Raw genomic sequence first — 12,069 nt, forward strand, 5'->3', positions numbered from 1 at the left:
CTGCCACCCCCTGCCATGGCGTGGCAGGGGGTGTTTGTTTTGTGTGTTTCGGTGTTTTTGGGTTTAGGTTCTATGTTCTCTATTTCTATGTTATATCTAGTTTTCTATTTCATTGTTGGGTTTATGGCAATGATCTCCAATTAGAGGCAGCTGGTTGTCGTTTTCTCTAATTGGAGGCCATATTTAGTTGTGTTTGTTTCACTTGTGTTTTGTGGGTGGTTATTTTCTGTATAGCCTGGTAGCCTTATGGAACTGTTTTTGTCATTTGTTTATTTTGTTTAAGTGTTTTCTTTAAATAAATTAAGAAGATGAGCACTTTACCCGCTGCGCCTTGGTCCAATCCTTACGACGCCCATGACAGAACCACCCACCAAACAAGGACCAAGCAGCGGGGATTGGAGCAGCGAGGGGAAGTATGGACGTGGTAGGCAGAACAACGTTTCTGGGAGAGAAAATTAATGGAGCTACATGAGGCCGAGAGGCACCCCCCAAAAAAAGTTTTTTTGGGGGGGGGCACACGGGGAGTTTAGCAGAGTCAGAGTGGAGACCTGAGCCAACTCCCCGTGCTTATTATGGGGAGCGACGGATCAAGCAAGCACCTTGTTACGCAGAAATGCGCACGGTGTCGCCCATACGCACGCAGAGTCCGGTGCGGCCAATAAGGGCTCCGCAGCGTTGCCGGGCGAGAGTTGGCCGACAGCCAGGAAGAAGTGTGCCGGCACAACGGATCTGGTCTCCAGTGCGTCTCCTCAGCCCAGTTCACCTTGTGCCTGCTCTACGCATGGCAGCCCTCATTCCCCAGCACAGCCCAGTTCGCCCTGTGCCAGCGCTCCGCCCGTGCCGGGCTACAGTGACCATCCAGCCAGGACGGGTTGTGCAGGCCGTGCGCTCCAGACCTCCAGTGCGCCTCCAAGACCCAGTGTACCCTGTGCCTGCTCCGCGCACTCTACCTCCAGTCCGCCACCATAGCCCGGTAAGGCCGGTGCCTGCTGTGAGCACGCGGTCCGAAGTACGTCTCCCCAGTCCGGTGAGACCAGTTCCAGCGCCCCGAAGGAAGCCTCTAATGATGGTCAATGGTCCGACGTCTGCAGCGATAATCCATGGCATGAAGCCTCCAGTGATGATCCATGGCCCGGAGCCTGTAGTGTTAATCCATGGCACGAAGCCTCCAGTGATGATCCATGGCCCGGAGCCCGTAGGGATGATCCAAGGCACGAAGCCTCCAGTGATGATCCATGGCCCGAAGCTTGTAGGGATGATCCATGGCATGAAGCCTCCAGTGATAACCCATGGCCCGGAGCCTCCAGTGATGATCCATGGCACAAAGCCTCCAGTGATTATCCATGACGCGGAACCAGTAATTTTACATTTACATTTAAGTCATTTAGCAGACGCTCTTATCCAGAGCGACTTACAAATTGGTGCATTCACCTATAATATCCAGTAGAACAAACACTTTACAATAGTGCATCTAAATCCTTTAAAGGGGGGGGGTTAGAAGGATTACTTTATCCTATCCCAGGTATTCCTTAAAGAGGTGGGGTTTCAGGTGTCTCCGGAAGGTGGTGATTGACTCCGCTGTCCTGGCATCGTGAGGGAGATTGTTCCACCATTGGGGTGCCAGAGCGGCGAACAGTTTTGACTGGGCTGAGCGGGAACTGTGCTTCCTCAGAGGTAGGGAGGCGAGCAGGCCAGAGGTGGATGAACGCAGTGCCCTTGTTTGGGTGTAGGGCCTGATCAGAGCCTGAAGGTACGGAGGTGCCGTTCCCCTCACAGCTCCGTAGGCAAGCACCATGGTCTTGTAGCGGATGCGAGCTTCAACTGGAAGCCAGTGGAGAGAGCGGAGGAGCGGGGTGACGTGAGAGAACTTGGGAAGGTTGAACACCAGACGGGCTGCGGCGTTCTGGATGAGTTGTAGGGGTTTGATGGCACAGGCAGGGAGCCCAGCCAACAGCGAGTTGCAGTAATCCAGACGGGAGATGACAAGTGCCTGGATTAGGACCTGCGCCGCTTCCTGTGTGAGGCAGGGTCGTACTCTGCGAATGTTGTAGAGCATGAACCTACAGGATCGGGTCACCGCCTTGATGTTAGTGGAGAACGACAGGGTGTTGTCCAGGATCACGCCAAGGTTCTTAGCACTCTGGGAGGAGGACACAAGGGAGTTGTCAACCGTGATGGCGAGATCATGGAACGGGCAGTCCTTCCGCGGGAGGAAGAGCAGCTCCGTCTTGCCGAGGTTCAGCTTGAGGTGGTGATCCGTCATCCACACTGATATGTCTGCCAGACATGCAGAGATGCGATTCGCCACCTGGTTGTCAGAAGGGGGAAAGGAGAAGATTAATTGTGTGTCGTCTGCATAGCAATGATAGGAGAGACCGTGTGAGGATATGACAGAGCCAAGTGACTTGGTGTATAGCGAGAATAGGAGAGGGCCTAGAACAGAGCCCTGGGGGACACCAGTGGTGAGAGCACGTGGTGCGGAGACAGCTTCTCGCCACGCCACCTGGTAGGAGCGACCAGTCAGGTAGGACGCAATCCAAGCGTGGGCCGCGCCGGAGATGCCCAGCTCGGAGAGGGTGGAGAGGAGGATCTGATGGTTCACAGTATCAAAGGCAGCAGATAGGTCTAGAAGGATGAGAGCAGAGGAGAGAGAGTTAGCTTTAGCAGTGCGGAGAGCCTCCGTGACACAGAGAAGAGCAGTCTCAGTTGAATGCCCAGTCTTGAAACCTGACTGATTAGGATCAAGAAGGTCGTTCTGAGAGAGATAGCAGGAGAGCTGGCCAAGGACGGCACGTTCAAGAGTTTTGGAGAGAAAAGAAAGAAGGGATACTGGTCTGTAGTTGTTGACATCGGAGGGATCGAGTGTAGGTTTTTTCAGAAGGGGTGCAACTCTCGCTCTCTTGAAGACGGAAGGGACGTAGCCAGCGGTCAAGGATGAGTTGATGAGCGAGGTGAGGTAGGGGAGAAGGTCTCCGGAAATGGTCTGGAGAAGAGAGGAGGGGATAGGGTCAAGTGGGCAGGTTGTTGGGCGGCCGGCCGTCACAAGACGCGAGATTTCATCTGGAGAGAGAGGGGAGAAAGAGGTCAAAGCACAGGGTAGGGCAGTGTGAGCAGGACCAGCGGTGTCGCTTGACTTAGCAAACGAGGATCGGATGTCGTCAACCTTCTTTTCAAAATGGTTGACGAAGTCATCCGCAGTGAGGGAGGAGGGGGGGGGGGGGAGGGGGAGGAGGATTCAGGAGGGAGGAGAAGGTAGCAAAAAGCTTCCTAGGGTTAGAGGCAGATGCTTGGAATTTAGAGTGGTAGAAAGTGGCTTTAGCAGCAGAGACAGAAGAGGAAAATGTAGAGAGGAGGGAGTGAAAGGATGCGAGGTCCGCAGGGAGGCGAGTTTTCCTCCATTTCCGCTCGGCTGCCCGGAGCCCTGTTCTGTGAGCTCGCAGTGAGTCGTCGAGCCACGGAGCAGGAGGGGAGGACCGAGCCGGCCTGGAGGATAGGGGACAGAGAAAATCAAAGGATGCAGAGAGGGAGGAGAGGAGGGTTGAGGAGGCAAAATCAGGAGATAGGTTGGAGAAGGTTTGAGCAGAGGGAAGAGATGATAGGATGGAAGAGGAGAGAGTAGCAGGAGAGAGAGAGCGAAGGTTGGGACGGCGCAATACCATCCGAGTAGGGGCAGAGTGAGAAGTTTTTGATGAGAGCGAGAGGGAAAAGGATACAAGGTAGTGGTCGGAGACTTGGAGAGGAGTTGCAATGAGATTAGTGGAAGAACAGCATCTAGTAAAGATGAGGTCAAGCGTATTGCCTGCCTTGTGAGTAGGGGGGGAAGGTGAGAGGGTGAGGTCAAAAGAGGAGAGGAGTGGAAAGAAGGAGGCAGAGAGGAATGAGTCGAAGGTAGACGTGGGGAGGTTAAAGTCACCCAGAACTGTGAGAGGTGAGCCATCCTCAGGGAAGGAACTTATCAAGGCGTCAAGCTCATTGATGAACTCTCCAAGGGAACCTGGAGGGCGATAAATGATGAGGATGTTAAGCTTGAAAGGGCTGGTAACTGTGACAGCATGGAATTCAAATGAGGAGATAGACAGATGGGTCAGGGGAGAAAGAGAGAATGTCCACTTGGGAGAGATGAGGATTCCAGTGCCACCACCCCGCTGGCTCGATGCTCTAGGGGTATGCGAGAACACGTGGCCAGACGAGGAGAGAGCAGTAGGAGTAGCAGTGTTATCTGTGGTGATCCATGTTTCCGTCAGCGCCAGGAAGTCTAGGGACTGGAGGGTAGCATAGGCTGAGATGAACTCAGCCTTGTTGGCCGCAGACCGGCAGTTCCAGAGGCTGCCGGAGACCTGGAACTCCACGTGGGTCGTGCGCGCTGGGACCACCAGGTTAGAGTGGCAGCGGCCACGCGGTGTGAAGCGTTTGTATGGCCTGTGCAAAGGGGAGAGAACAGGGATAGACAGACACATAGTTGACAAGCTACAGAAGAGGCTACGCTAATGCAAAGGAGATTGGAATGACAAGTGGACTACACGTCTCAAATGTTCAGAAAGTTAAGCTTACGTTGCAAAAGATCTATTGACTAAAATGACGAAAATGATACAGTACTGCCGGCTGGTGGAGTAGGCTAGCTAGCAGTGGCTGCGTTGTTGACTTTGTTTGACCGTGTAGCTGGCTAGGTGTAGCTGGCTAGGTGACCTCGATAGTTTCAGTACTACACCTTGTCATGATACAAAAGCAACTTTGTAGCTAGCTAACATAACACTAATCAAGACGTTCCTTTGTAATGTATTTTAGTTTCTACAGTGTTACTAGTTGGCTGGGTTTGGAAAAATGGCGTCGCGGGGGACGGCAATAGCTGGCTAGCTAACCTCGGTAATTACTAAACTACACAATTATCAAGCTATGACAAAGACAACTATGTAGCTAGCTAGCCAACACTGCACTAGTCAAATCGTTCCGTTGTAAAGTATTGGTATCTACAGCGCTGCTAGTCGGTAACGGTTGGCTAGCTGTTGGCTAGCTAGCTAGCAGTGGATTAATGATGACTAGGTGTGTTGACTACGTCTGGCGTCGCGGCTGGCTACTTACTAATAATTACTCTAAACTACACAATTATCTTAGATGCAAAGACAACTAAGTAGCTGGCTCACTAACACTACACTAGTCAAGTCGTTCCGTTGTAATGTAATAGATAGTGCAGCTAGTCGGTGGAAGTTGGCTGGTTGGCTAGTTAGCAGTGTTGACTAGCTAGCTAGCAGTGATGACTACGTTAGGAGGACGAAGATAGCTAACTTCGATAATTACTCTAAGCTACACGATTATCTTTGATACAAAGACGGCTATGTAGCTAGCTAAGAAAAGAAAAGAATTGCTCGGATCAAACAAATCAAACCGTTGTAATGTAGTGAAGTGTAATATTACCTGTGGAGTGAAGCGTAGTGCGACTGCTCGCTCCAAACCGGAAGTTCAAAGCAGTAATGATGACCCATGGCACGGAGCCTGCAGCGAAGGTCCCCAGTCCGGAATCTACAGAGACGCTCCTCAGCCCTGAGCCTCCAGCGACGCTCCTCAGCCCTGAGCCTCCAGCGACGCTCCTCAGCCCGGAGTCTCCAGCAATGCCGCGCAGCCCAGAGTCTTCTGAATGGGAGGATTGGGAAGGGGGGGTGTAGCACAGGGACCGTCGTTGATGGTGGCCACCCTCCCTTCCTTCCCTTTAAGTTTGGGGTTGTTTTTGTGGGGTTTTTGTTTTTGAGGTGCATTCGGGGTCTGCACCTTTTGGGGGGGGGGGGTACTGTCACGTCCTGACCAGTAAAAGGGGTTATTTGTCATTGTAGTTTGGTCAGGGCGTGGCAGGGGGTGTTTGTTTTGTGTGTTTCGGTGTTTTTAGGGTTTAGATTCTATGTTCTCTATTTCTATGTTTATATCTAGATTTCTAATTCTATGTTGGCTTTTTGGCAATGACCTCCAATTAGAAGCAGCTGGTTGTTGTTGTCTCTAATTGGAGGCCATATTTAGTTGTGTTTGTTTCACTTGTGTTTTGTGGGTGGTTATTTTCTGTATAGCCTGGGAGCCTTATGGAACTGTTTTCGTCGTTTGTTTATTTTGTTTAAGTGTTTTCTTTAAATAAATTAAGAAGATGAGCACTTTACCCGCTGCGCCTTACGACGCCCATGATATAGACATGCTGTAGGGGGTCATAGTTTGTCCCCCCCCAACCCAGCGACCCATATCCCAGCAGTCTATTTTAGCCTGGGCTGTCACTAATATTTATCGACAGGCACGCCATTGTTACCCTTCACTCCTATTGACTTTCTATTGATAGTCTGATTCTAAATGTTACCCTTATAGTGCCATTTAGTATAGTGCACTGGTCAAAAGTAGTGTACTACTGTTACTGTCTATAAGGAATAGGGTGCCATTTCAGCTGCAGCCACAGTGGTGTAACTTTCTATACATATCCGTCTTTTAGAGGCGGCTGTAACACTGCCTGTTTATTTCCAGTGAGTGAGAGATTGCACACACACTAACCTGCAGTACATCACTCTTTATACAGGCTAAGAGAGCTGCCCTGCGTGCCTTTGTAAAAAAGGTGCCGCTTCAAGGCAGGCTAATTTACTGCTAGATTAAGTATATTTATGTTGGGTTGAATTCCTCTGTATCAGGGCAATTTACAGTATATTGGAGAGGGTGTTGGAGTGGTCAGAACAGAGAAGGAGAAAGTCACGTCTTTTTTTATTGCTTTACTTTGAGTGGAATCAGGTTGGAACCAAAGCACTAAGTGACAGATGGTGTCTTGGTGCTATTCAGACAGAAGTGAATTGTAGCTGAATCGTCAGCTTCACACACCAGCGGACAGTGACTTCAGGTGTCTGCATGCTAAGGAGGCTGTAGGCTGTGTTTGTATGTGCGTGTGTGCTGGAATCCTAGCCTTCGGTAACTCTGTATGTCTCAAACTCTGATTGGTGTGGTGGTTTTTACTGCTCTTTTGCATTCATGTCCCTTATAGTCACCCGTCGTCCCTATCCCGGGTTAGGAGATGACGTTACTCCTGCTCTGACTCCCAGTTATTGTTTCAGTAGCTAATTTACCTATTATACCTGTAAGATTGCTCTAGTTCTGTTTCCCTGCGTACCCTGCAATAAAAATTGTCTGTTGCCATAAACCCATAGTTGATATAACAGTGCGGTGATGGGATCAAGTGTGTAAAACTGCAGTCTCCTCATGTGTATTCTAAAGGGGGTGTGTCTCTTTGACTGCATAAATAAGCTGCTTTGTGTGTGATAGGATGCGTATGTGTAGCATACTGTATGTGTGCTATGTGAAAAGGTGTGTGTTTGCAGAGAAGAGTGTGTGGCCATGGTTACCAAGGTGCTGTTTTCTGACGCAGTGTCGAGGTATGACTCATTCTGCCATCGCAGCCCCCCCCCATCCCCTCACCTCCAAACCACCAGCCACTGTGATTGCCCCATCGTCATGTGGACACAAAAAGGGACAGGTCTGGGATTATGAGTGGTGGGAGGGAGGGGGGGGGGGGGGTAATTATTTACGGGTACAGTTGTGCAGAAGGAAGATAATTGGGGTTATGGTTGTTATTTGGGCTCCGGACTTCGTCCTCTGTTCTAACTGTGGCTTCTCAGTCAGACAGAAGAGAGAGAGACACGTCTAGCTCATCTTGTCAAGAGCATTTCGATGTCAAACCCTGTCTTTAGAATGAGTATTGTGTTTCTGTGAGAGAGAGCTAAAGAGGGAGCGATGACAGAGCGAGAGAGACGGGAGAGAGAGAGGCAAAGAGAGATGATATGGAAAGAGAGAGGGAGAACAGAGCGAGAGAAGGTTAGGCGAGGAAGAAGGAGTAGCGAAAGAGATGGAGAGAGAGGATAGAGAGAGGGGCGAGAGGGAAGGATCAGACAGCGATGATGAGTGATTATTGAATGATCCCTGTGACAGTGATGCTGTTGTAGCAGGGGCATCATTGGTTGCCTGCCAGCAGCCCTGACCAATCAGTCAGTCCTGTGGCAGACCAGAAGGATGTTGGTGCGCAGAGTTGATTACAGAGAGAAGGAAGGAGGGAAGGAGGAGGGGGAGGGGGAGGAAGAGGGGAGGGAACAGCTTAAATGACCTTGAAAATGGCGCTTAACCATATTTGCGATGGCCTGTTGTAAGGCCCGCATAGTGCTGACATAGATATGACATAACATCTAACAACCACATAACCTGACCAGATCCCACATGACAATCTCTTCATGCCTTTCCTTCACCACGTCAGGCCTTTCTCTGTAGTAGTTTAGAGGTGCAGTGCCTTCAGAAAGTATTCACACCCCCTTAGATTTTGTGTCACTGGCCTACTACACACAATACCCCATAATGTCAAAGTTGAATTATGTTTTTAGAAATTTTTACAAATGAATAAAAATAAAAAGCTGAAATGGCTTGAGTCATTAGGTCTTCAACCCATTTGTTATGACAAGCCTAAATACGTTCAGGAGTAAAAAAGTGTTTAACAAGATTTTTGAATGACTACCTCATCTCTACCCCGCATACAATTATCTGTAAAGTCCCTCAGTCGAGCAGTGAATTTCAAACACAGATTCAACCACAAAGACCAGGGAGGTTTTCCAATGCCTCTCAAAGAAGGGCACCTATTGGTAGATGGATAAAAAAAAGCAGACATTAACTATCCTTTTTAGCATGTTCAAGTTAAGCATTACACTTTAGATGGTTTATCAATACATTAACATAAATGACAGAGTGAATAGAAGAACGCCTGTAGAGAATACAAATATTCCAAAACATGCATCCTGTTTGCAATAAGGCACTAAAGTAAAACTGCAAAAAATGTGGTAAAGAAATTAACTTTATGTTGTGAATTTAAAGCTTATGTTTTTAAGCCAATCCAACACATCACTGAGTACCACTCTCCATATTTTCAAGCCTGGTGGTGGCAGCATCATGTTATGGGTATACTTGTCATTGGCAAGGACTAGGGAGTTTTTTTTAGGATAAAAATAAACGGAATAGAGCTAAGCACAGGTAAAATCCTGCTTTCTAACAGAAACTTGGAGACATTCACCTTTCAGCAGGAAAATAACCTAAAACACAAGGCCAAATATACACTGGAGTTGCTTACCAAGACGCATTGAATGTTGCTGAGTGGCCTAGTTATAGTTCTGACTTACATCACCTTGAAAATCTATGGCAAGACTTGAACATTTCTGTCTAGCAATGATCAACAGCCAACTTGACAGAGCTTTAAGAATTTAAAAAAGAATAATGTGCAAATGTTGTACAATCCAAGTGTGCAAAGCTCTTACAGACTTACACAGAAAGACTCAAAGCTGTAATCGCTGCTAAATGTGATTCTAACATGCATTGACTCATGGGTGTGAATACTTATGTAAATTAGATATTTCTGTATTTCATTTTCAAAAAATGTCTCACATTTCTAAAAACGTGTTTTCACTTTGTCATTATGGCGTCTTTGTGTGTAGATGGGGGAGAAAAACAATCTATGGAATCCATTTTGAATTCAGGCTGTAACACAACAACATGTGGAACACGTCAAGGGGTATAAATACTTTCTGAAGGCGCTGTAGTTTTACTTTAACCATCTTTGATTTCATGCGTTTCCCTCACATTGCTGTGTCCCAGATGTGTTGTTTACTCCCGTCTCGTCTCCCTTCGACAACTTATTACATTTGATTAAAAATAGACTGGCGTTGCTAGCTTTTAGGCATCACTGTTAAATCCAGACTAAACCAGGGCCTCCAGATATTGTGCCATGATGATAATTGTTATGCTGTGTTAAAAAAAAAGAAGTCTGAGTTTCTTTCTCCCAGGCTAACGTTGGATAAGTGTGTCGTGTCTTTCATTTGAGTAGATCTGGGTTGGAAGAGGGACTTGGGAATGAATTCAATGACATTTCCATCCTAATATGATGTCGCCAAAAACCCAGATCTCACACCGAAAATAAAACAAGTTATCTTTCAAAAACAGGAAATAAAATAAACAGGAAATAACTTATATACACACTTACGTACACAGGCTGCATCCTTACTAGTCTATGCATGTTATGTAAGAATACAGTACTCACTGAGTACATAGAGTACTCAGAGCATTGAGCTCTTTGACAACGTGCCACTGTCAGCCGCAGGACATTAGCCCTCTGGATGGGTGTGTGTACCATGGAGAGATCGGCTATGAAATAGTGTGTGTGTGTCTGTCTGTGTGTATGTGTGTTTGGGAGAGGGAGAAGTCAGTGTCTGTGTGTTGGAGGTACTAGCCTATGGTTGGAGGTAGGAGGTAGACTGCACATTTTCTAACAGATAGCCTCCTCCTTTCAGTTGTAACTTATTCATATTCACCAGTAGACTCATCTGTGTGTGTGTGTGTGTGTGTGTGTGTGTGTGAGTGTGTGTGTGTGTGTGTGTGTGTGGTGTGTGTGTGTGTGTGTGTGTGTGTGTGTGTGTGTGTGTGTGTGTGTGTGTGTGTGTGTGTGTGTGTGTGTGTGTGTGTTCATCTGATTATAACCTGTTGTTGACTGTTTGTTTATGAACAGGTGTTGCCTTGTTGTGCTATCTGAATTATTTATATATTTTCAATCCAAAGGGAAACATTTGGTGTACTCTCAGGTACACACACACACACACACACACACACATGCTTTTACTAGAATATTGATTGATTTTATTGGAGCTATTGTCAGCCAAATGGCTTTACCGGAACTCTGTGTGTTCCAGTTAATTGGCCAAAAACACACACCCACATGCATACACAGCTTGTAAATGAGCCTCATGTCTTAGGAATGGAAGGTTACACTCTCTCTAACCCATCCTGTTTCATCTCTCTGTGTGTGAGAGTCCGTCTGAGCAGTGGTGACGCACTTAGGAGACTGCAGCAGACGCACACGCATCACCTCCTTTCAGCATCACTGACATCAGAAGACATGTTTAGTATGTTGTTCCCCATGCCTGAGAGAGAGCGGAACGTGAGATGGATAGAGGGAGAGGGGAGAGAGTGAGCAGAAAGAGAGAGAGATAGGGCAGAGAGAGAGAGAGAGAGAGAGAGATAGATAGATAGATAGATAGGGCAGAGAGATAGAAGAAAGAATGAGAGATGGAAGGGGACAGAGAGAGAGAGAGAGAGAGAGAGAGAGAGAGATTTTTGGAGATGGGAAGTGAGGAATTGGAGGGGAGAGGTGGAGAGAGAAAGGTGAAGAGGATGAGGGTGAGGGAGAGAGAACAGAGGAGGGAGAGAGAGGGGAGCAAGGAGGTAAGGAGGGGAGGGGAGGGGAGGTGAGAGAGGTTTTATTTTTGGATGTCCCTCCTGACTCTGGGTCCTGATGACAATAGGTGAGAACGAAAGACGAGAAAAGGACAAGTGGAGTCCACCTCATATGCTGCATAAGCAATGACTCAAAAGTATCTAAAGATACATTCTAAAGAGACACATATAGCTCCAGAGAGAGTATTGAGTTCCTCTGGAGTTTCTCTGAATGTTCCTCTGTTTTCCCACTAGATGGCTCTGTAGAAAAGGTAAAACTACTTTAAAAGTTGCTTACCGGCCTTCTGCTTGGTCTGAGGACAGCACAATCAGGCAGTGGACTGTGTGGGCAAGAGTGAGTGTGTGTGTGAAGTCTATTGGGGGGGGGGTTCTCTGTGGAAACCAGGTGAGGATCAAACCAGGGGATGGGGCAGCAGGTGGAGGGGGGGCTGGGGGTCAGGGTAAGCGGCTCAAAGCCTAGACAACTGCCTCTCAGCTTTCAGACACCAGGAAGTATCCTATGAAGCAGGGTCAATGAGTTAAAAAGCACTGCTAGCACTTTGTAGGTCAATACAGACCTCTGTATGAAAGGAGTTTGCAGACTAAGCTGTTTACAGAGGTAGTAATTCTCTCGCTCGATCGATTTTTATCTCTCTCTCTCTATCTATCTTTATCTCTCTTTTCCCCCCAATCCCTCTCTCTCTAGATGACATATGTGACCTGAAGGTAGAGAGGCCTGGCATTGTGGACAAGCTGACGGCCAAAGAGAGGGAGTCCCTGGAGGAGAACGATGAGAAGGAGGAGAAAGAGAAGGAGGTG

General features: G+C 47.8%; 1 long non-coding RNA gene across 1 annotated transcript in view; it reads left to right on the top strand.

Annotated features, from left to right (window-relative positions):
* LOC115180297 (uncharacterized) overlaps positions 1-12,042 on the top strand; it is a 33,413-nt gene extending 21,371 nt beyond the window's left edge. The window contains exon 3 of the long non-coding RNA XR_003873049.1: positions 11,957-12,042. This is a non-coding gene — a long non-coding RNA (uncharacterized LOC115180297). The remainder of the gene's footprint in view (positions 1-11,956) is intronic.
* The last annotated feature ends 27 nt before the right edge of the window (positions 12,043-12,069 follow it).

This window comes from Salmo trutta, chromosome 40 (genome assembly GCF_901001165.1).
Source record: "Salmo trutta chromosome 40, fSalTru1.1, whole genome shotgun sequence".
NCBI classification, from domain to species: domain Eukaryota; kingdom Metazoa; phylum Chordata; class Actinopteri; order Salmoniformes; family Salmonidae; genus Salmo; species Salmo trutta.